Consider the following 21,211-nt stretch of genomic DNA (forward strand, 5'->3'; position numbering starts at 1 on the left):
CTTTTTGTCCAGGTTCCAACATCCTCACTTCAGCATGTTTCTAGTGAAGACATCTAGCCCAGCCCCTTGGCGGGGTGCCTGCTGTCAGGGGTGCAATTGTTAAGATAGCAGCACCAAAATTTCCGAGTATCTTTAGGAGACTCTCCTGATGATGCCACCCAGGTTTTGTGAAGTTTGTTTCATAGAGGCCAAAGTTATGAACCCTCAAATGTGTATCCCCATCTCCTATTAGCTTCCATTGGAGTGGTTTTTTTTTCTCAAAAAGGTGCATATACAAGCAGGTCTAGGAAAATCCCATGATAAGGGAGGGGGGAGGAGCGCCAGAAATGGGACTGATCTGTGTTCCATGGTTTGGCTGTGAGGAGTTCTCTAGGAAACCTGGATATTTCGGGTGACTATCCCAGGATTAATCGCCAGTGGGAATTCGCCCTTGATATTCTCTCTCTCACGTGTCCAAACCCGTTCCATGATGTTATAAATTCCTCAGTGATAAAATATTCTCTGCTGTGTAACTGCTGACCAGCTGGTCTTTGTAGAGAAAATCCTCCTGAATCCTTGGTTTTATAAATTCCTTGTTCATTAATATCAAATACAATTTTTAGGCCTTGGTTCTCCTGTCTCACAGTACTATGTCAGTAACATAACTTTGTCACGCCTTGGTTCTAAAGAAGAAGTTTAAAATAGCCATAGAATCATTATGAGTTTGGTCTCTGATTACTGTCATTAGGTCTATTACAGTAGTTTTGCTTAAAATGGCAATTTACAGGAATTGGGGCTTTTGGCATAACAATACTAAAATTCTTTGATGACTGTAGAGGTTTGTTCAATAGGAACAGCCTCTAGGACTGAGATTGCTAGATGCTACAGATGGACTAACAGAAGTAAATATATATGAAATAATTCACCAACTGCCAACACTTATTTATGCTAAGGGAAAGATTTCTGAAGTCAGAGATCCAATAAGCCATTCTCTCTCTCTCTCTCTCTCTCTCTCTTACTGCTATCTTACCTCCTGGCCCCTTCCCACCACTGCCACTGTCAGTCATCCTGGCAATTTCCAGGAGCAGGGGAGAACATCTCAGGCAACCCTGCACAAACACCTTCCCACACTCCTTCCAAACTCTCTCCATGAAATGGCTGCTTCTCAGAAGCACATTTCACAGGTGCCCCTTACTGCCCTGTACAGAGGGAACGCTTCTGATTGCTGCAGGCTCTTTGCAGCACAACCCATTGGTCCATGCAGCTACTCCCCTACCTGTTGTTATGGTTGATCACTACTGTGAACCAGGCAGCAATTCCCACTGCCTGTTCTGATTGTCACTGATTGACATGTGCGGGGAATGAATCCAAGAATCTGGCCCATTCACCTGTACTGGAGTGTAGCTGTGTAGCTTTTCACATTCAACATGCAATTAAAAAAAACATAGGAATTTTCCAGCTATGGCCAGTCAGTGTGAAATGTGCTGCCATGACTCTGAGTGTAATGGCAGCCATACACGCTGCCACAGGGAACATGCTTGGGAGACTTGAGCAATGGCTGATGCTTGGAGGAATAGGGACAACTACACAAAATGGCACTCAGGAAAATTCTTCCTCCTGACATGGCAGATGGCAGCAAAAGCTGCAGTGAAGGGGACGGGGGGGGGGGGGAAGCATCTCCAGGCTGTGGTTTCCAAGGGGGAGTGCCTTCAACCTGGGGTTTTGTGAAAAGATTGCTGATATGGCAATTTTCGAAAATCCTGGGTTGAGGAGGATAAAATGGACCTAACTTGTTTTGGGAGCAGGACCTGTGCAAAGTCCCCCTGTCCAAATGGTTTATATCATCCTACAGAAGTTATATTTGGCTTGTGCAGAATACACCTATACGAAGCAATAATTGTTGTATGAGATTAAAATAAGCAAGGAACTCAAAATGTTAAATCAAGCTGTGCTGTTTATTGCAAAACATGTTTTACCATAGGCCAGGGGTAGGGAACCTGTGGCTCTCCAGATGTTCAGGAACTACAATTCCCATCAGACCCTACCAGCATGGCCAATTGGCCATGCTGACAGAGGCTGATGGGAATTGTAGTTCCTGAACATCTGGAGAGCCGCAGGTTCCCTACCCCTGCCATAGGCAGAAGGAAACAAATGGTAGTCTTTTCTATTGTAAATCAGTAGTATAGACTGACAGGGGGCAGGGGGAAATCACAGATTGTGGATTGTGACCCACAAATGGATCATGACTTTCTTTCAACTGTCTTTTCTGGTCACAACTACGTGAGTTGGGAGGCTCAATGGCAAATTTGATATGGAATACAGCCAATAAAGCTATATATTTATCAATAATAAACATGAAAAAGTGAGTGGAAATTTGTTAAGTGATGTAAGATTCCTGAGTTCTGTGTTGAAAAAAGGAAAGAGTTACTTATATAGACCTTTAAAATCACAGTAAGCTTACAAGCGGATCCCACAAATCAAAAAGCTTGGTAGCTATTACTGATTATGCTAATTAACTTGAGTCAGAAACATCCTGGTGAGAAAAAGGATCTGAGTATTCCATTCTGGCATCATTATCGGTCATCCGGTCACTGGTGTCTGTACTGGTATCTGAGGACAGGGAACTGGCAGGAACCCTGCTGCACCAGGACTGCTAGTTTCTCTAGGCTCTGAGGCTTGATTCAGTGCAATGCTTTCCCATAGAAACAGGGCTGCTATCTATACAAAGCAGTGATGCAACAAAGGTTTACCTTTTAAGCCAGATACTGTGTGAGTGCACAATCCCATGGGAAACTTCTTTTTGCCTCTGCCAGCATCAGGTTCAAGCCTGACCTGAAGATTTCTTAGCCGAGCCACAGTGCTTTATATGTGCAGCCAACAATCCTTCATACAACACATATAAACCAATTAATGTGGTAATTAGTTTGTTTTGAAATGAAAACATTTACAAATACACTAAGCTCTTCAAATTATCTTGGTTGTGAAGACATGCCTTTAGGGTTAGAGTTAAATTTAGATTCCGTAAACTATTTTTTTTAGGAGATATGTTTGTTCCTGTCTGAGGGAAACCCATAGGAAATTAAAACATGCCATTAATTTTGTTTCCAGTGTTCATATTCTGGAGCTTCACATGTGCCCTTTGTGACTGAATCCCATCCACCGAGTCTCAAAAAACTTCCCTTGGTGTGACAGCCCAGCAACTGGGGAGAGTTCCAGAACCTCAGGGGCTTTAAATCATGTTCAGGAATTATTTTTTCAATTAATTGGAGCTAATTTGTGGATTTATTGCAGTATAATGGATGTTATTTTCATATGACGATTCACAGGATATAAAGGCTAACCAATTATTATTATTATTATTATTATTATTATTATTATTATTATTATTATTATTATTATTATTATTATGTATATGTAATAATAATAATAATAATAATAATAATAATAATAATAATAATAATAATAATAATAATAAAAAGAGCTGGAAAAGATCAAAGAGCTGGAAAAGATCACAAAATACAAGGACCTACAAATTGAAGTTGAACGATTGTGGCAAAAAAGAACAACAGTAATCCCACTAGTAGTCGGTGCTCTAGGAGGAATCCCAAGAAATCTTGAAAAACATCTGGAAAGCCTAAACTTGGACAGAACATCAGTCCACATGCTGCAGAAAGCAGCACTTCTAGGAACTGCACACATTCTACGCAAATACCTCTAATATCCTAGGTCCTTGGGAAGGACTCGATATTCAGAGATGAATTCCAGACACTTGTGCTGTGTTGTTAAGTATATAATAATAATAATAATAATAATAATAATAATAATAATAATAATAATAATAATAATAATAATAATAATAATAATAATAATAATAATAATAATAAACCCTCCCCTGAAGGGGGAGTTTGGAACATGTCAAAGGGGAGCAGTGATGCACTAAACTGGCAACTATTTGTGTCACTGGAATGGGGGACTGGTTAAAGAGTGATGACACCAGGGTTGCTAACTTTATGTTTGGAAATTCTTCAAGAATTTTTTGGAGATCGAGTCAAATGGCAGAGTTTGGGAAGTGGGAGAAGCTCACCAGGAATGTGATGCTAGAAAATCCACTAATCAAGCTGCCATAGTCTCTGAGGAATTGATCCCTGTGGTCTAGAGATTGCTTGTAATTCCAGGAGACCTCCAGGACCCACCTGGAAACTTAGAAAGACCCTTCACCTGATTCCCCCATATCTCTTTTTCCTCCCTTCTCATATGTAAACCTCCTCCCCTATTTTTTGTGACATTAGCCCCATGTAGCATTTTATCTGCACAAGTATTAATGCTCGATAGTGTTTTGTTTGGGGAGCAGCAATGGCGTAGTGGTTAAGAGCAGTTGTACTCTAATTGGGAGGAACCAGGTTTGATTCCCCACTCTGACTTGAGCTGTGGAGGCTTATCTGGGAATTCAGATTAGCCTGTGCCCTCCAACACACGCCAGCTGTGTGACCTTGGGCTAGTAACAATTCTTCTGAGCTCTCTCAGCCCCACCTACCTCACAGGGTGTTTGTTGTGAGAGGGGAAGGGAAAGGAGCTTGTAAGCCCCTTTGAGTCTCCTTACAGGAGAGAAAGGGGGGATATAAATCCAACTCTTCTTCTTCTTGTTCCATCTACTGTGGCTATGACCTCATAACTATAACCTCATTATTTCATTCAACCATGGTTAGGAAAGAGGCAAATAATTTTTGCATGGGAAGTAGGAGGGGGAAAGGTCTCTGTGAGTCTACACAGTTTGGAGACTGGGCTAGCTAAACCTGTACTGGACCATGCTCCTGTTTGCTTCCCTAGTACAATCAAGCAATACATAATTATCTAATGGCAACAGTTCCTTGCTTGGCTATTTGGCATCAAAAGGACAAATTGCTGACAAATAGTTTGGAAAAATGTAAAAAAATGTTTCTTGTTACTTTATTTCTGTGATATTTCCATGTGGGTGAAATAGATACATTTAATAAAGATTTCTATATGATAGGAATTGAAACAGTTTGTTGGGAAGTTTCATGATACCTAAATTGCCACAAATGGCGTGGCAATTTGTGATAAGAGGAAAGTGATTCTTGCTTGTAATTCTTGCTCGTAATTCTTTTTTGGCCAGATGGTTGTGAGCAGTTAGTTTGTGCTTATCCGCCTTGTCCTGGAAATATTTCCTAATGCTCTTCACATTTGTGAACTTTGCCCTATTTTTACCTAGTTCCAGACATTCAGAGATCCCAGGAGGTTTACAAAATGTTATTAGCCAAGTTGTACTTTCAGGCACTCATAGTGGAAATCACTCCTGACATCCTGTTTTCCCTTTCAGTTTATGAAGTATATTAGCAATGAGATTTCTCTGGGGATCTGAAAATATTTATCCATAGCCTGTCTTGGGCCAAACTCTTAAAAAACCCTTTTCATCCTTCACTCTTATTTCAACTGGATATTATATAAGAGAGCCCTGTTTGGATCATTTTACGTCTTATCAGATTTTTAATGTGTTACGAAACAGTAATACTGTAAACAAATACAGACACCACCACCACCCCCAAAAAAGAGGAGAAAAGAGGAGGCTATACTATTAACTAGTCAGAGATAATTACAATTTTACATAAAAATGCATCCAAACAGGTGAAAGATGAATACTATAGTAGGAATGAGGATGCAGATATGACTAAATGAGCACTGACAATGTTCATATAAGACATGCATAGATTAAGAGATCTGTATTCCTTAGATGTGATTGGTCATAACTATGGGAGCTACTGATCTGTTTCCTGGAGAAAATGGCTGCTTTGGAGGGTAAACTCTATGGCACTATTTCCAGATGAGACCTCTCTCCTCCTCAAACCCTGCCCTCCTCAGACTCCATCACAAAATCTCCAGGACTTCCCCAATCTGGAGTTGGCAACTCTAGCCAAGCTTGGCTGCAATGCATCCTCCCTTAAAGCCTAAAATAAAACATGGAAAGGATCCTGCGTCCTGCCTCTGCTTTTGCTGACAGAACCAAGCTTGGAATCTGTGGTTGCCTATTAACAGCTATTGAGGGAATGCCTTGCATAAATCTGCAGGAGCTTCTTTTATAATTTGGAGGGGGGGGGGGTGAAACCCCCATATTTTTTTTTAAAGATTTCACATCTTTCTGCAAACATGGGGTCCATTTCAGGTTTGTAGAAAGATGTCTTCATGCTCACACCTTCAGTCACCAGATTTAAGTATCCTCATATTTGGCTGTCTTGAATAGAATAGAATAGAATAGAATAGAATAGAATAGAATAGAATAGAATAGAATAGAATAGAATAGAATAGAATAGAATAGAAGATTCAGGTCTCATGATCCCTGATTTTGAAGATTGGGTGAAAAGTCCACCTTATTCTTCTTGCACCAGGGAAAATATAACTGGTATAACTTACTTCTGCACAGTTGTCATGGCCCTGTAGTATGTTATCCAGGACCCTGCCATATTTCTTTCGCAGTCACTCTTAGAGGGCAGCCTTGGGAATTGTTTCCTCTGATTCCAGCTTGTACCAGCCTGTCTCTTATTACACCTCTTAACAACTTCTGGAATTGGGAGCGGAGGTAGGTTTTGGATGCCTGTTTCTCACTGTCTGAGGAATGTGTGTGAGTGTTTCTTCCTGCCCAAAGGTGGAATAGGGGTGCATGTGGGAATGATGTTGCCACTGTGGGGGATATAATGCTTTGTCTATTTTATTGTATTCAGTTCTGACAATAAGAATTCATCAACTTTTCTGTGCTTGTAATCATTAAATAAAAATTCTGCTTTCAAAGTACCGATTCTTTTATTGGACAAGTCTGGGGTTGTGACAGCAGTTCTTGAAGTGAGACATATTGAGTTTTGAGTTCATATTTTCCAGACAATATGGATAGGATCCTTTATACACTTTGAAAGGTTCAGGTAATACATGCTATGGATTTACATGCTATGGATTTATAGCCCTCTTATGGGCAAGGGGTGGCGGGTGGGGGGGAGAGTAGTAGGAATAGTTACAGGCTTATTGCAAAATACATTAAATAATAACCTCTAAAGGAGAGGTTTTAAAAATCCAAATAAATGCACCTTTGAAACCTAATGGCAAGAACAATCCAGAGGTTGTTCAACTACCACCCTATGCAGACAATGGCTCCATAGTGATTGGGTGAGTGAACAAATTCAAGAGCCTAGAGGCAGTAAACATAGTTACTTCTCATGGTGTGGGCAGCATGGTGTGGCATACACAGCATGGTGTGGACATACTTGAAACTCAGACTTTGCTCCCATGCAAGAAGGGCTGTGAATAAGCAAGAAGTGTAATTCTTCACCCACTTTTCTGTGTGAAGTAGGTCATGCTGCCAAATCTCACTGCATAGGTTGGCACAATTCTTTGGTCTGCTACAAAAAGAAGAACCCACAATAAGCCAGCTCAGAGGCTTGGTTGATATAGAGCAGATCAGAAAGGTTGATTCCTTCTGACAAAGGCCAACAAAGATTCCTGGATCACAATACACTGTCCTTTCACGAAATCCCATGAGTAAAACCCATTATCACTGTTCACATGTAGTAATTGTTTGGTATCTAGAAGGACATTGGTTTTATTCTGTCCACATCTTTGCGTATTGCAGCTAACATTAGCCAGTGATGTAGATCTGTATCTCTAACTAGTATTTTTACTACTATCACCATCATTACTACTACTATTTATTGGAGTAATTTCTATAATGCTTTAGTTTATTGCTGATTTGTAGCTTGTTTATGTAATAGATAGCTTAACAGATTTGAAACGGTGTTCAAAGAGAAAGGGTAGCAGCATTTTCAATCAAGTCATAACACTGTTTACTTGGATGTTGTAAATTGGTGTTGTAAATTGAAGCTTACAGTCCACACAAATGTCTTCCCACATGATTTGATCTACGCCCAGCATGAAATAATACATACACATAACAGTCCCTGAAAAAGCACCACTTTTATCATGAAGGGTGGAGATAGAGGGGAAGACCAACAGGGAAGTCCCAAGCATTAACACCAGACACAGGAGAATGGAAGGAAAAGACTAGATAGGATAGCTCCCTTCAAATTACAGCAGCCATATAAGCTTTTTAAAGTAGGTACTTCCCAAAGTAGAAAAACCTGGAAGTTCCACAGAGCTGTGAATTTCTTGCTGCAGAATCTGACCTGCTCACAGAAGTTGGCAAAGAGAACATGAACTGTATTGTCGAAGGCTTTCACGGCCGGAATCACTTGGGTGCTGTGTGGTTTCCGGGCTGTATGGCCGTGTTCTAGCAGCATTCTCTCCTGACATTTCACCTGCGTCTGTGGCTGGCATCTACACAGTCAGACTACACAGAGAAGCAATTGAAATCCATAAGCACATGGACAATTTTAACAGGAAGGAAGAAACTATGAAAATGAACAGAACTTGGCTGCCAGTGTTGAAAAATACTAGGGTCAAGACTGTGTCAAACCAGCTCCACACAAACACAGGATGACCATAGACAAAAGAAACAAAGGCCAGGATACTTCTATTCAGATGCTCCCACCAGTGACCTTGCTATCTACAGGGTTACTCCCAGGCTATAGTCTTCATTGTTACTCATACTTCTATTCAGATGCCCTCAACTATTGACCTGGTTGCCGCCTTTGTTACTCACAGACAAGGTTTTCCCACCCACCCTGGACACTCCAACAGATATATACTCCACTTGCTTTCCCAACATCAGATCCTCTGAAGATGCCCACCACAGACGCAGGCGAAACGTCAGGAGAGAATGCTGCTAGAACACGGCCATACAGCCCGGAAACCACACAGCACCCAACAGAACATGAACTGATAATCAAAAAGCCACTCTTAGGAGCTGACAGCCCCATACTATATTTAGAAGAGGCATGTAAACACTTGTTTATGTCCTGTAGGATGGATAACCACAATGAGTCTCTTCAATTCTATTTTAAAAATATTTTCTCATGGAACATTATGTTCTGAGCTCAAAGGCCAGCTTAGGCATATAGAAGAAGTAATCAAGGTGCTGCTGCAGGCAAGGATATGTCATCACTGGAGACAAGTTGATCCAATGCCAAATACTGCAAAGCTTTAGGCTGATATTTTTATGACTCAGAATGAAGCCTTTGCCTCATGCTGCCAGATGTAACTTGCATTTTAACAAGGTTCTCTTGCAGAGAGATAGGATACTTTAAGGAACAAAGCAATTAATATTATTCATGCTGAACAGAGCAGTTAATATTATTTATGCTAAAATTGTTAGACATTGTTGTATACACATACCCCATGCAATGTGCAACATAAAAACAGTAATGCTGATTCAACAGTTCTAATCGACACAAAATTAAACAGCAGCAATTTAATTAGAATTCAGCAAGGATCCAGAATGAGCACTCAGAGGAGACCTATGGGTCTAAAATAGTTCAGTTTCCCAAACAAGGTTTGTCCATCCAGACAATACATAGTAAAATTATAAATATTCAATAAAACATAGAACACTAAAACATCAACCATAAAAAATCCCATTGGACCCAACCCAATTACAGTTTTGGCATTTAGTGGTCCAAATGTTCCTTAAAAAAAGGGGCTGCAGTTCTAAGACCATTTTCCTATCAGGAGTAAGCTTCTTTGAATAAAAATGGGATTCTTATATTTTTTATTTTATCTGAGTATACTTACTCTCAGTTGCCCCCCTAAATGTTATAAAACACATTATCTAATAATATATGTGTTTGAATATCTAAATTGTATTGAAGATTTTATGAAGGTCATATGCTATCTATACAATCTTTGTAACTTTTCAAATCTTGAAGTTTATGCCAGTTACTATCATTTGGGTCATATACATTCATACAATCTTTTGTAACTTTTCAAATCTTGAAGTTTATGCCAGTTACTATCATTTTTTTGCTGCAGTTAGTACATTCCTGAAAAATTCATAATGCCCTTTTATGATTTTTTTTTTATCCAAAAAAAAACTCAAGCACAATGTTCAGTGGATAAGTAAAGTATAGTTATAACCTGTTAATCATAAAGAAGACGCTCCTAAGATAATTAATTTTAACACATTTCTGACAAAACATGTAGAAAAAAACAGCCTTATTTTGAAAAACATCTATCAAGCATTTTTTTAGTTGGTATGATCTGTAATATTGTTCTAATTGTCATTTTATGACAGTTTGGTGTTGGTCTATGAACTTTACGCATTTGGTCTATGTACTCTTTAGTCAAAAAAGACTGAGAAGCAATTGTTTGATGTTGAGTATAAACTATTTAATGGATATTTTGACTTCGTCCAGATAAAATAAATGGTCACTGCTACCTCTCTGTTGATCAAGCACAATCTTGTCACAAAACATCAGTGCTCAGTTACTTGGCCTCAGATAAAGATTGCCAATAGCAGGCAACAGGTAGAGAGATGGGGGCGGGCTAAGAAACATAGTAACCGGCAAGATGCACAGTGTGAATCACTTCACTGAAATCCTAGAAGTGATGTCTTGTTGCTCTAAGCGGATTGCTGAAAGCTGAATGATAAATGACGTCACTTGTGGAGATTCCTCTGAAATGACACTCACACCACGTGTACCACAATCAATTTTGTTTTGCTTTTTAAATTATCCTACTGCCTCCTGAAGAAGCAGTGGCAGTGGTGGGAAGAGAGGGTTGCCATGGAGATCTCCTGTGATAATAGCAAAGGTAAATCTTTGGCATATTTCAAGCATGGTGAAGATGTTATTTTGCATAAAGAAGTGACGCTGATTCTTTCCCTAAGAACAACTTTTGGTTGTGCCTAATCTTCCTTTCTTTTTAAATTTCTCATTACAGAGGAAAAGGACTGGAGCAGGATCACAGGTCAGCTATTCTTCCTCATTTGTACATTATAGTTGCATAACTATAGCTGTAACGCAGCCGCTTCAAAGTACAATATGATTGAAAGCTAATCTCGCTATTTAAATACTATGAGATAAAAATAACCAGTTTTGGCCTAAGTAAGCACTGGCCTACCTCTTAACTGCCCGCTAACCTCTCAAATTATCCAAAAAATCTTATTCTATTACAGAAAAAAATGTTTCTCAGTTTGTTTAACCTAGGGAATAATTCCTCAATATGTTGGTTAGTGCGCTGCCTGAAGGACCTTCTTCCGTGTTTGTAAAACAGAAACCATAGGTGGGGTGTTGTGGGAGTGGAATCCACAGCCTAGAATGGTCACAGTTCCCTAATAGCAACAGAATAGACTGCCTGAAAAGCTGCCACAACTGTTTCCAGTGAATTAGTAAGCCTTGAATCAAGAGCATTTCAAACTCCCTCTGCCAACCAAGGGATGGGAAAGTGGGGACTTTTTGATAAATCTGCATAAAATCTTTCAGGTTTTGAGGTTGATGAAAAATCACATACAATTTCAGTTCCTGTTATATCATTACAAGATCTAAACCATCCTGATTAGAAACAGCCCCATTAACAAACCACATGTTTTACTTTTCTTGAAATGACTGTGGCAGAACCACTTTTCAAAACATGTACAGAAATAAATCTTAAAGCCAAAGGAAAACATGGATTCAGAAGTGCCTGCAACCAAGAGGGAAACAGCCAGGTGCCTTTTTAAATACCATTTCACCATTCAAAGTACAATATATCTGGTGACTGTAAATTATCCATATGTTTCTGCTGCTCTACATTCAATCAGCTGAATTCAATCATCCAGCAAGTATCAATTTTTGCCAACTGTTCTTTGTATTTAACTAATTTCCATACTCATTTTTGCCATATCAGTAATTTTCTTTGAGGGACTGGTATGCTCTATTTCCACAGGAAAATGAGATGACAATCCAGAAAATTGACAACAGGGTCAATTAAATGGCGGGGGGGGGGGGGCATGGAGACCATTTGGCTTGGTCCTTAAAATCAAATGGGGCCTCAAATTTAGACACATTTCTTGACCTTTGAGAAGTTTAACAACTTCTTCTTTTGTTTATCAAGTGCTTTCATTTTTAATTTTTATTACAACTAGGGCCTTCAAATGCTAGAAGTAGCCTGCACCTCTCTGGACCCTTGGCAGGGCCTAAGAATAGCATTTCTCAAAAGACATATGTGAAATATGGATTGTATCTCAGTGAGGGATACAGACTGGAGTACAGACCCATTTCTGGCTCGTAACGTATTATTCTCAATCAAATAAACAGTCCTGCTTTATTTTTAAATTATGTAACAATTCAGCAGAGTCAGTGCAATGTATAAGCAAACAGTGTCAGGTTAGGAACTGGGAAACCTAGGTTCACATCCAACCAGAGTTGCAGGCAAAATGTTAGGAACAAGATCTACCAGACCACGGCCACACAGCCCGGAAAACCCACCACAACCAGTTGAATCCAGCCGTGAAAGCCTTCGACAATACATCACTCTAACAAGTGTGCTTGGGCCAGCCAACCTTCTTTAGCCTAAACTACCATGAATGCAGAAGATATAATCACCTCCTGTAATAAAATATACGATGAAGGAAATACAATGCAATTTTCTGAGCTATTGTAAGGGGGGAAATTTACTTGCCAACAATGTATACCAGTCAGTGGGGGTAAAAAGGATGGGATAAAATGTACTCAATACAAAAGTGACAATATCTCTAAGAAAATTCACCAGTGACATTCTCTTGCTAAAGACAGCAAGCATATCTCCCTCAATTGTTGTAGTATCAAGCAACAATTTTCATGTGTGAGATGGTTTATCACCACAGATCAATCAGGGCACACAGAAATATATATTTTTGTTCAAGTCAAATGCTATATTGACTTTAGTGAAAACAGCAACATTTATCCGCAATAATCTAACAGTAAGCAAACAAAGTTTGTTGAAGCACATGTGAATGAATCCAGGTGAAGCATATCCTAGTGACTGAATCCTGCTTTTACAAGTTGCCTGAGGTGTTCGCATGTATAAACATATAAAACCTTCACACTTACATTTACAGAATATGTGGAAGTCATCTTTTCAAATAATATTAAAAAGTGTTATGATAATAATCTAATATTATGCTTATATCAATCTATAGTAAATTATAAAAGAACGAATAATGAACGTTCATAGACTTGCTTACCTGACTGTAACTAGTGAAGAATTTTCTTTAGCAATTGCTCTTTATATTCTCAGATTTGTATATGCTTAAAAATATCCAACTATATTTCTCCCATTTGGGCAACAGCTGTGCTTTCACAATGTGCTGAGAGCTGTTGCATCAGAAACAAATGTGAATAAAAAAGTTTAAAGGACTTTAGTTCCAAAAAGAAATTACTATAGTTCTGATTTACATAGACTATTAGATCATAATATTTTACAAGAATAATTTAGACTAACTTTTGCTCTGTGCTTAATGGCACGATTTTGTGTTCTGGATCTAAAAACTGGCTTTTGTTACTAAGTACATTAAATGAAAAGGCAAAGCCATGCATGACTCAATCCTGAATGCAGAAGATATAATCACCTCCTGTAATAAAATATACGATGAAGGAAATACAATGCAATTTTCTGAGCTATTTTTTTCTTCTTTAAATGGCAGTAAAAATGAAGCCCTTGGAAGTGTTTATGTGCTCTTTGGGCCAGACTGGATCAGTCAGTTGCAGGCCAGACAAGGGAAGCAGAAGCTATTGTAGAGCTGTGGTGCCCTAAAGGAATTCGAGGAAACGTAAGACATAGAGATTCCAGGAATAATGTTTCTTGAATGTTTCAGGGGAACCACTACTGCACTGTCCTTTAGGGGTCCTTTGCAAGATCACACTCTTTTAAACTAGTTATTTCAAAATAAATCACCATCTGTCCTCACACACATTAGAATCACCACTTGATCCATTGATGGCATTCTCAAGTTTTCATAATGGAATCCCCTTAATGAAGTTAAACCATCCCTTTTATTCCCATCACAAATGGTGATCAGATGGTCCCCCCATCCTTTTTACTATTGTTTATGGGTGCATTCTTATAATTCTACATTAATTCATGTTTTTGATTTCACATGGGTCAGTTTGGTGGGTCATTACGATCAATAGGTCCAGTAGAGAGACAGCTCCTTTAAAGTTGTTGTTATCAATCCTAGGCTTTCCATGATATGCCAGGTTTGTGGACACATCAACTCTGTGAACAAAACAGCGACAAAATATGACCAGCTGTATTCCTGAACTCGTGGATAAATATTGCTTGCACTCTGAGGTCTGAGTTTTGAATAATATTTATCAGTGGAAAGAAAGAAAGAAAGAAAGAAAGAAAGAAAGAAAGAAAGAAAGAAAGAAAGAAAGAAAGAAAGAAAGAAAGAAAGAAAGAAAGAAAGAAAGAAAGAAAGAAAGAAAGAAAGAAAGAAAGAAAGAAAGAAAGAAAGAAAGAATTGTAAACTCTGCTGATTTTGCTGTGGAAAAGAGTCTGGTAAAACCAGAAGGATCCCTCATCCCCATTCTGTTAGAAGCAGAAGATTCCCTCAACTGCGTTTTCAAACCCTTCTAAGCCCCCTGAAATGTCAAGTACACATTGCTCCCTCAAAATGTCTATAAAGCTCCTAGTAAGGCCTGCGTAAAATGCCTAGAGGGGCTTCTTCCAGTGCAAATTTCAGTGTAAGTTCCAAATTCCCAACTGTCATCAAATTCCATTCTGGATAAAAAATCAAACAGCATCTTCTATCAAAGACTTTCAGGATGTTGGAATTCATATCAGTTCGAAATCTTAAAACAGCGTATGAATACCAAACACATACACCAATATTAGCAAACGTTGCTCTAATTTTCTATGTATGAAGGCAAATCAGTATATGCCAATCCTTTTAGCAAAATTGTGAAAAGAGATACATGATTCCCAAGCTCTCATACAGATAACAATTACCATGATTAAAAAGCCAACTCATTCCGAGTGCTTTTTTGATAACCTTTGTGTACATATGGGCATAATCTACCATCAAGTCACAGCCAACTTATGGCAACCCTTGTAGTGCTTTGTACAGCAAAAGACCAACAGAGGTATCGGTTTGCTGTTGCCTTCCATTGCATAACTAAGTAGGGTTTGACCTTGCCTCAGCTTGGCTTCTGATATCTGATAAGATCAGGACTAACCTTGCTCATTTGGGTCATACAGCTTCTGGACATCTAAGGAACTTTTAACGTCAGTTCCTTTAGTACTGCTATATACCAGTGAGTATACAAGCATCAACAGGTTATACCTCCTGCTATAGCAAGCCAGCTTCCCTGCTAAGTTTATTTATTTATACAGTTTAAAGAGGTGATTGCACCAAAATCACAAGGTTCAATTAAAAAAACACACCCAACACATTTGCAGTAACTTTAGTACAAATTCATAACAAGCCTAAGAATCATTTTATTATGGACAAATGTGATCCTAGTGGAAACTCGGGCGGGGACTCCCTGCCCTGAACTGCTGAGCCCGGCCACAAGACATATGCCCTGTGCAGATCTTGGCTGGGGAGCTGCAGTGGACTCCACCCAGCTGTCAAAAAAAAAACTCCATTGTCTTCTTTTCAGTCCCCTACCTGTAAGCTACAATTCACTAGTCTAGAGCAGCTGCCTCTGGCCGATCTGGGGACACTGGCAGCCAATGATAGGATGCACTTTATGTGCATGTACAGAGAATATTCTCTTTCTTCTTTAAGTTTTGTAGAGGGATTTAAACTCCCTTTTGGAAGTTTCAGATTTTTTCTTAACTGTGCATTTATAATTCCCACTGAAATCACCCAAGTAGAACAGCATGTAACTCTGCTTAGAATTGTACTGGCTGGTTCACATCCCAACTCCTGGCATGAAGCTCTCTGGTGAACCTTGGGCTACCTATCATTTCTCTCAGCCTAATTTAGTTCATAGGAATTGTTGTGAGGATAAAATGGAGAAGAGAGAAGAGAAATCATGTGTATAATCCCACAGAGCTCCATGGAGAACAATAGGGTTGAGATATTCTAATTAGACAGATGGATGGACAAACAGACCTAACAGACAGCTAGATAGACAGAGAGCCTCATGTTGACTGCCATCAAGCTTAAAATTCTATTTCCTAGTCCCTTTGTTCTGCTTCTTTGGAAGTCTTTGGATTTATAGCAGCAGTGACAGAAAATGTAGTGGTTTTAAGGAAGCTTCTCTTTCCTTAAGACAATAACATGTTATGTTCCTTTATTTAGGTTTCTTTTTAAAACCAACTGACTGGAAATTCTGATTCTGTCTTCCCTTATAAATATATTTTGATCTTTTGCCACTTGTTATATAATAACTTTGTTGGTCCATTTGCTGAAATTGGTGGCAGCTACCTTTCTGGGATTCTTACTTGGCTACCTCGGTAGTTGAAGTTCTGTCATGAAGGGAGCAAATCCAAAGTTATGTCATCCTGGAAATAAAGACATACTATAAAATAAACTGGGGAAAATGTGTTTTAAAAAAGCAAAATACGCAAGTAATGACATGTCATGCTTAGGAGAAAAACCTGTTTCCCACATCTTGAGGCAGCCCTTTCTTTCATTAGGGAGGATCGCTCCAAAATGCTATCATTCGGACACTCATGGAACCATGTTTTGGAAAACGATGTCCTGAGGATTCTACATATGTGGAAACATTATATCACACCATTTAATGTTTCCAAAGACAAATACATTCATATGTAGAAATGAGGGTCTTAATTTTAGAACATGACAGACAAGTAAAGGAGTACATGATACAAGTTTCTGGTATCATGCATGCTGAGAAGACAGTGAGAGAAATTATCTTGGATTGCTGTGTGGTTTTCAAGGGTATGGCATGTATTTTAAAGCAGCATTTTCTCTCCAGACGTTGCCTGCATCTGTGTAGCTGGTACTGAACATCTTCACATCCTCTGAAGTTTTGATCCTCTGAAGATGCCAGCCACAGATGCAGGCGAAACGTCAGGAGAGAATGCTGCTAGAACACGGCCGTACAGCCCAGAAACCACACAGCACCCCAGTGATTCCGGCCGTGAAAGCCTTCGACAATACATTTCTCATCTTCTCCATTTGATGCCTCACAGCTGTTCACTGGGCAGTTATGCTTCACTTCCAGCCCAGGTGTACTACTGACTGAGGATCATGATGGCCTGTGGCTGCCAGCACCATTTTAGAGGAAGACTGGCTGTTTAAAAATTGCCCTGAGTTCTTGATTTCAAGTGCAGTGTTAAAAGGACATGTAGGATGTGGTAGGGATAAAATTGCCTGTTGCCACCACAGTGCAGGCCCAGTCAGGAGCAGACACTCATGGCCATCCAGTCAACTCAAATATGTCTTGTGACTGTGGGTTGCAATTATGTAATAACAATCCTGCGGGGGAGTGGAGGAATAGTTGTGCAACAGCTGGAGCTGTGCCACCTCCTAATAGGCTTTCTGTGCTATGGCTGGGAAGCTGGCAGTGACACTGCCCCTTCCCAGTGGCGAAGCTCCCACGGGGACATCTGGAGCTAAATGTCCCGGGTGCTCCCCATGGGAGTCAACAGATCTCCCCGCCTCCTCTGTCCGATTGTGCCCCTTCTCCCCCCGTTGTTGTCGTCGTCGTCGTCGCCATCATCATCATCATCATCCTTGTCTTGTCCTCCTTGCCTGCTTTGGCAGGCCCTCCTTTTCTCTATATATTTTTAAAAAACTTGCTCAACTGGGTATTTAAGTCTCCACTAGCAGTGAACCTTCCCAGATATGGTGAGTCCTAATTTCATTTTATAGTTTCCAAGTATTCTCAGGGCATCTGAAAATAACTCTCTTATCATTTGCCCTCATCCCTTTCTGCCCGCCCCCAAAGGATTTTTCCTCCAATTTTTCCCCCAGCACCATCAGAGCCTGTATGCAAATGAGCCTTCTTCTCAATGGCTCCTTTTAGTTTCAGTTTTGTCTCATGAAGGGGATGGGCTAGAATACTGAGGAAAGGGCTGGGATGGAGCTACCTGGGACAACAGATCTTGCATGCAGCATGCCCTTCTCAAAACTGCCCCTGTAAGTTTTAAAAGATTACCTTCTTCCCTCCATGAAAGTAAAAACAAAAATATTTTGTGTGCTTTGTGGGATGCTTCAGTTCCAGAAGCAACCTTGTAGCGACTTCCTGTATGAAGAGGGGGAGTTGGCAGAAATCCTCCCCCACCTTGAGCATTACATGAGCAAAGGGAAAGCTCATATAAGAGGAGATTACTGTTGATTTTTCCTTGTGGAAGCAATCCCCCATGACACATCTCATTCTATTCCTGGCATTCCTCTGGAGTGGCGGGGTGGGTGGGTGGGTGGGAGGGAGCAGAGGCCAAACTGCAAAGAGGCCAAACTGCAAGGAGAAAAAAAAAAGCAAATACCTTTTGTACAGACTTTCTACATTCAAAGTGAACTGAGATAGTTTGCAGAAAGCTTGGATTCAACCCTCTGAATTTATATATAAGGTGGTTGCTATAATAAACATAATATAATAAAGCAAATATAATAAACATAATATAATAAAGCAAATGGTGCATTCTCAGGCCAGAAGGGTTCAGGAAGCAAATAGGTCCTGCACCTGGGAATGTCCCTTTCATCACTGACATGGGGTCCTGTGCCACAGGAACACTTCTGCCACAGCTGTGCTAGTGGCCAGGTGTCACACTGCCACGTGGCTCCCTGTTATGGTTCAGCCTTGTCTAGGTGGGGATCACTGGGAGGAAGACTCAGATGGAGAGGAGGGGACAGTTTTGGTTCCAGATCCACAGAAACAGCCTGTAAATGCAGAGTCTGACCAGTCATTAGTCCCTGTAGGACCAGATCCAGATACTCAGGCAGAGCATGCAGGCGGGGATCCACAGCCAGGTCCAAGCTCTGAGATTCCCCAGCCAGGGTCTAGCTCTGAGACTCTTTATTCTCTTCACAATTAGCCAGAAGGGGCCCTGCCAGCCCTGCCCTCCTGCCCCCTTGTCTCCAGAGCCCCAGGAGCAATGCAGGAGGAGACTGCATGCAGAGGAGATGCAGTAGCAGGTTAGCAGCCATGGGGCAAGCTGACTTAGATGCTAAGTGCTTTCAGTAGCCAGACTAAAGTAACCCAGCTGCAAGAGGTTATTGCACTAGGAAATGGGAGGCTGGCTATAAAAGAGAGGTTGCAGCTGAGCTATCTTGTGCCAATAACGTGTTCCAGTTTGTGGGTCACTGACTCTGTTCCTTGTGTATTCATTAAACAACTACACCTGTTGAATCACTATGTCCTGATTGTCTGTTGGTTCTTGAGGGCTGGTCTATGACACTCCCAAATACAGGTGTAAGTGCCCCTGCTGGTGCTAGGGTCATACCAGTGGTTTCAGTCCCCCCACCCACCCCTCAGGATTGCACTGTAAGTGATTTCTAAGTTCTTTTCAGCTTCCTCAGTCCAATTAACACCGTTGGAATATGTACAGGCAACTAAAGGATAGAATTGCCAACTATCCTTTCTATCTGTCACATTTTATATTAACCATGCCTCCCATAAGAACATAAGAGCAAGCCAGCTGGATCAGACCAGAGTCCATCTAGTCCAGCTCTTGGCTACTTGCAGTGGCCCACCAGGTGCCTTTGGGAGCTCACATGCAGGATGTGAAAGCAATGGCTTTCTGCTGCTGCTGCTCCCGATCACCTGGTCTGTTAAGGAATTTGCAATCAGAGATCAAGGAGGATCAAGATTGGTAGCCATAGATTGACTTCTCCTCCATAACTCTGTCCAAGCCCTTTTTAAAGCTAGCCAGATTAGTGGCCATCACCACCTCCTGTGGCAGCATATTCCAAACACCAATCACACGTTGCGTGAAAAAATGTTCTCTTTTATTAGTCCTTATTCTTCCCCCCAGCATTTTCAATGTATGCCCCCTGATTCTAGTATTGTGAGAAAGAGAGAAAAATTTATCTCTGTCAACATTTTCTACCCCATGCATAATTTTATAGACTTCAATCATATCCCCCCTCAGACGTCTCCTCTCCAAACTAAAGAGTCCCAAATGCTGCTGCCTCTCCTCATAAGGAAGGTGCTCCAATCCCTCAATCATCTTCGTTGCCCTTTTCTGCCCTTTTTCTATCTCTTCAATATCCTTTTTGAGATGTGGCGACCAGAACTGAACACAGTACTCCAAGTGCGGTCGCACCACTGGTTTATATAAGGGCATGACAATCTTTGCAGTTTTATTCTCAATTCCTTTCCTAATGATCCCCAGCATAGAGTTTGCCTTTTTCACAGCTGCCATGCACTGAGTTGACATTCCCATGGAACTATCAACTAAGATGCCCAAATCCCTTTCCTGGTCTGTCACTGATAGCACTGACCCCTGTAGTGTGTATGTGAAGTTTGGATTTTTTGCCCCATGTGCATCACTTTACATTTTGCTACATTGAACTGCATTTGCCATTTCTTAGCCCACTCACCTAATTGATCAAGGTCCGCTTGGAGCTCTTCGCAATCCTTTGTGGTTCTCACCACCCTACATAATTTGGTATCATCCGCAAACTTGACCACCACGCTACCCACCCCTACTTCCAGGTCATTTATGAATAGGTTAAAGAGCACTGGTCCCAAAACGGATCCTTGGGGGGCACCACTCCTTACATCTCTCCATTGTGAGAATTTCCCATTTACAACCACCCTTTGCTTCCTGTTTCTCAACCAGTTTTTAATCCATAGGAGGACTTCCCCCCTTATTCCTTCATTGCTGAGTTTTCTCAATAGTCTTTGGTGGGGAACTTTGTCAAAAGCCTTTTGGATATCCAAGTAGACAATGTCCACTGGTTCCCCCTTATCCACATGCCTGTTTACACCCTCGAAGAACTCTAGTAAGTTTGTAAGACATTGGTTCCTCTGCAAAAGCCATGCTGACTCTTCCTCAGCAGGTCTTGCTTTTCTACATGTTTTATAATTTTATCTTTAATGATAGATTCTACTAATTTACCAGGAACAGATGTCAAACTGACTGGCCTGTAATTTCCTGGGTCCCCCCTAGATCCTTTCTTAAAGATTGGTGTGACATTGGCCATCTTCCAGTCTTCAGGGATGGAGGCTGCCAAGGGGCAGCATAGTATATGTGGTTCATGGCACTTCCTCTTTATCTTCAAAATAGTTCCAAGATGCAGGTCAGACTGCTACTCAACACCAACCAGTGAGCTGCACTGCTCATTGGACATTTGAACCCAGGTCTCACTAGTTCTAGTTTGTCACTATACAGCACTAGATTTCTGACTGTGAACCACAAACATCTGAAGAGGAAACCAAAAACATTGGGGGGAAAAAGA

This window comes from Sphaerodactylus townsendi, linkage group LG07, assembly GCF_021028975.2.
Source record: "Sphaerodactylus townsendi isolate TG3544 linkage group LG07, MPM_Stown_v2.3, whole genome shotgun sequence".
NCBI lineage: Eukaryota > Metazoa > Chordata > Lepidosauria > Squamata > Sphaerodactylidae > Sphaerodactylus > Sphaerodactylus townsendi.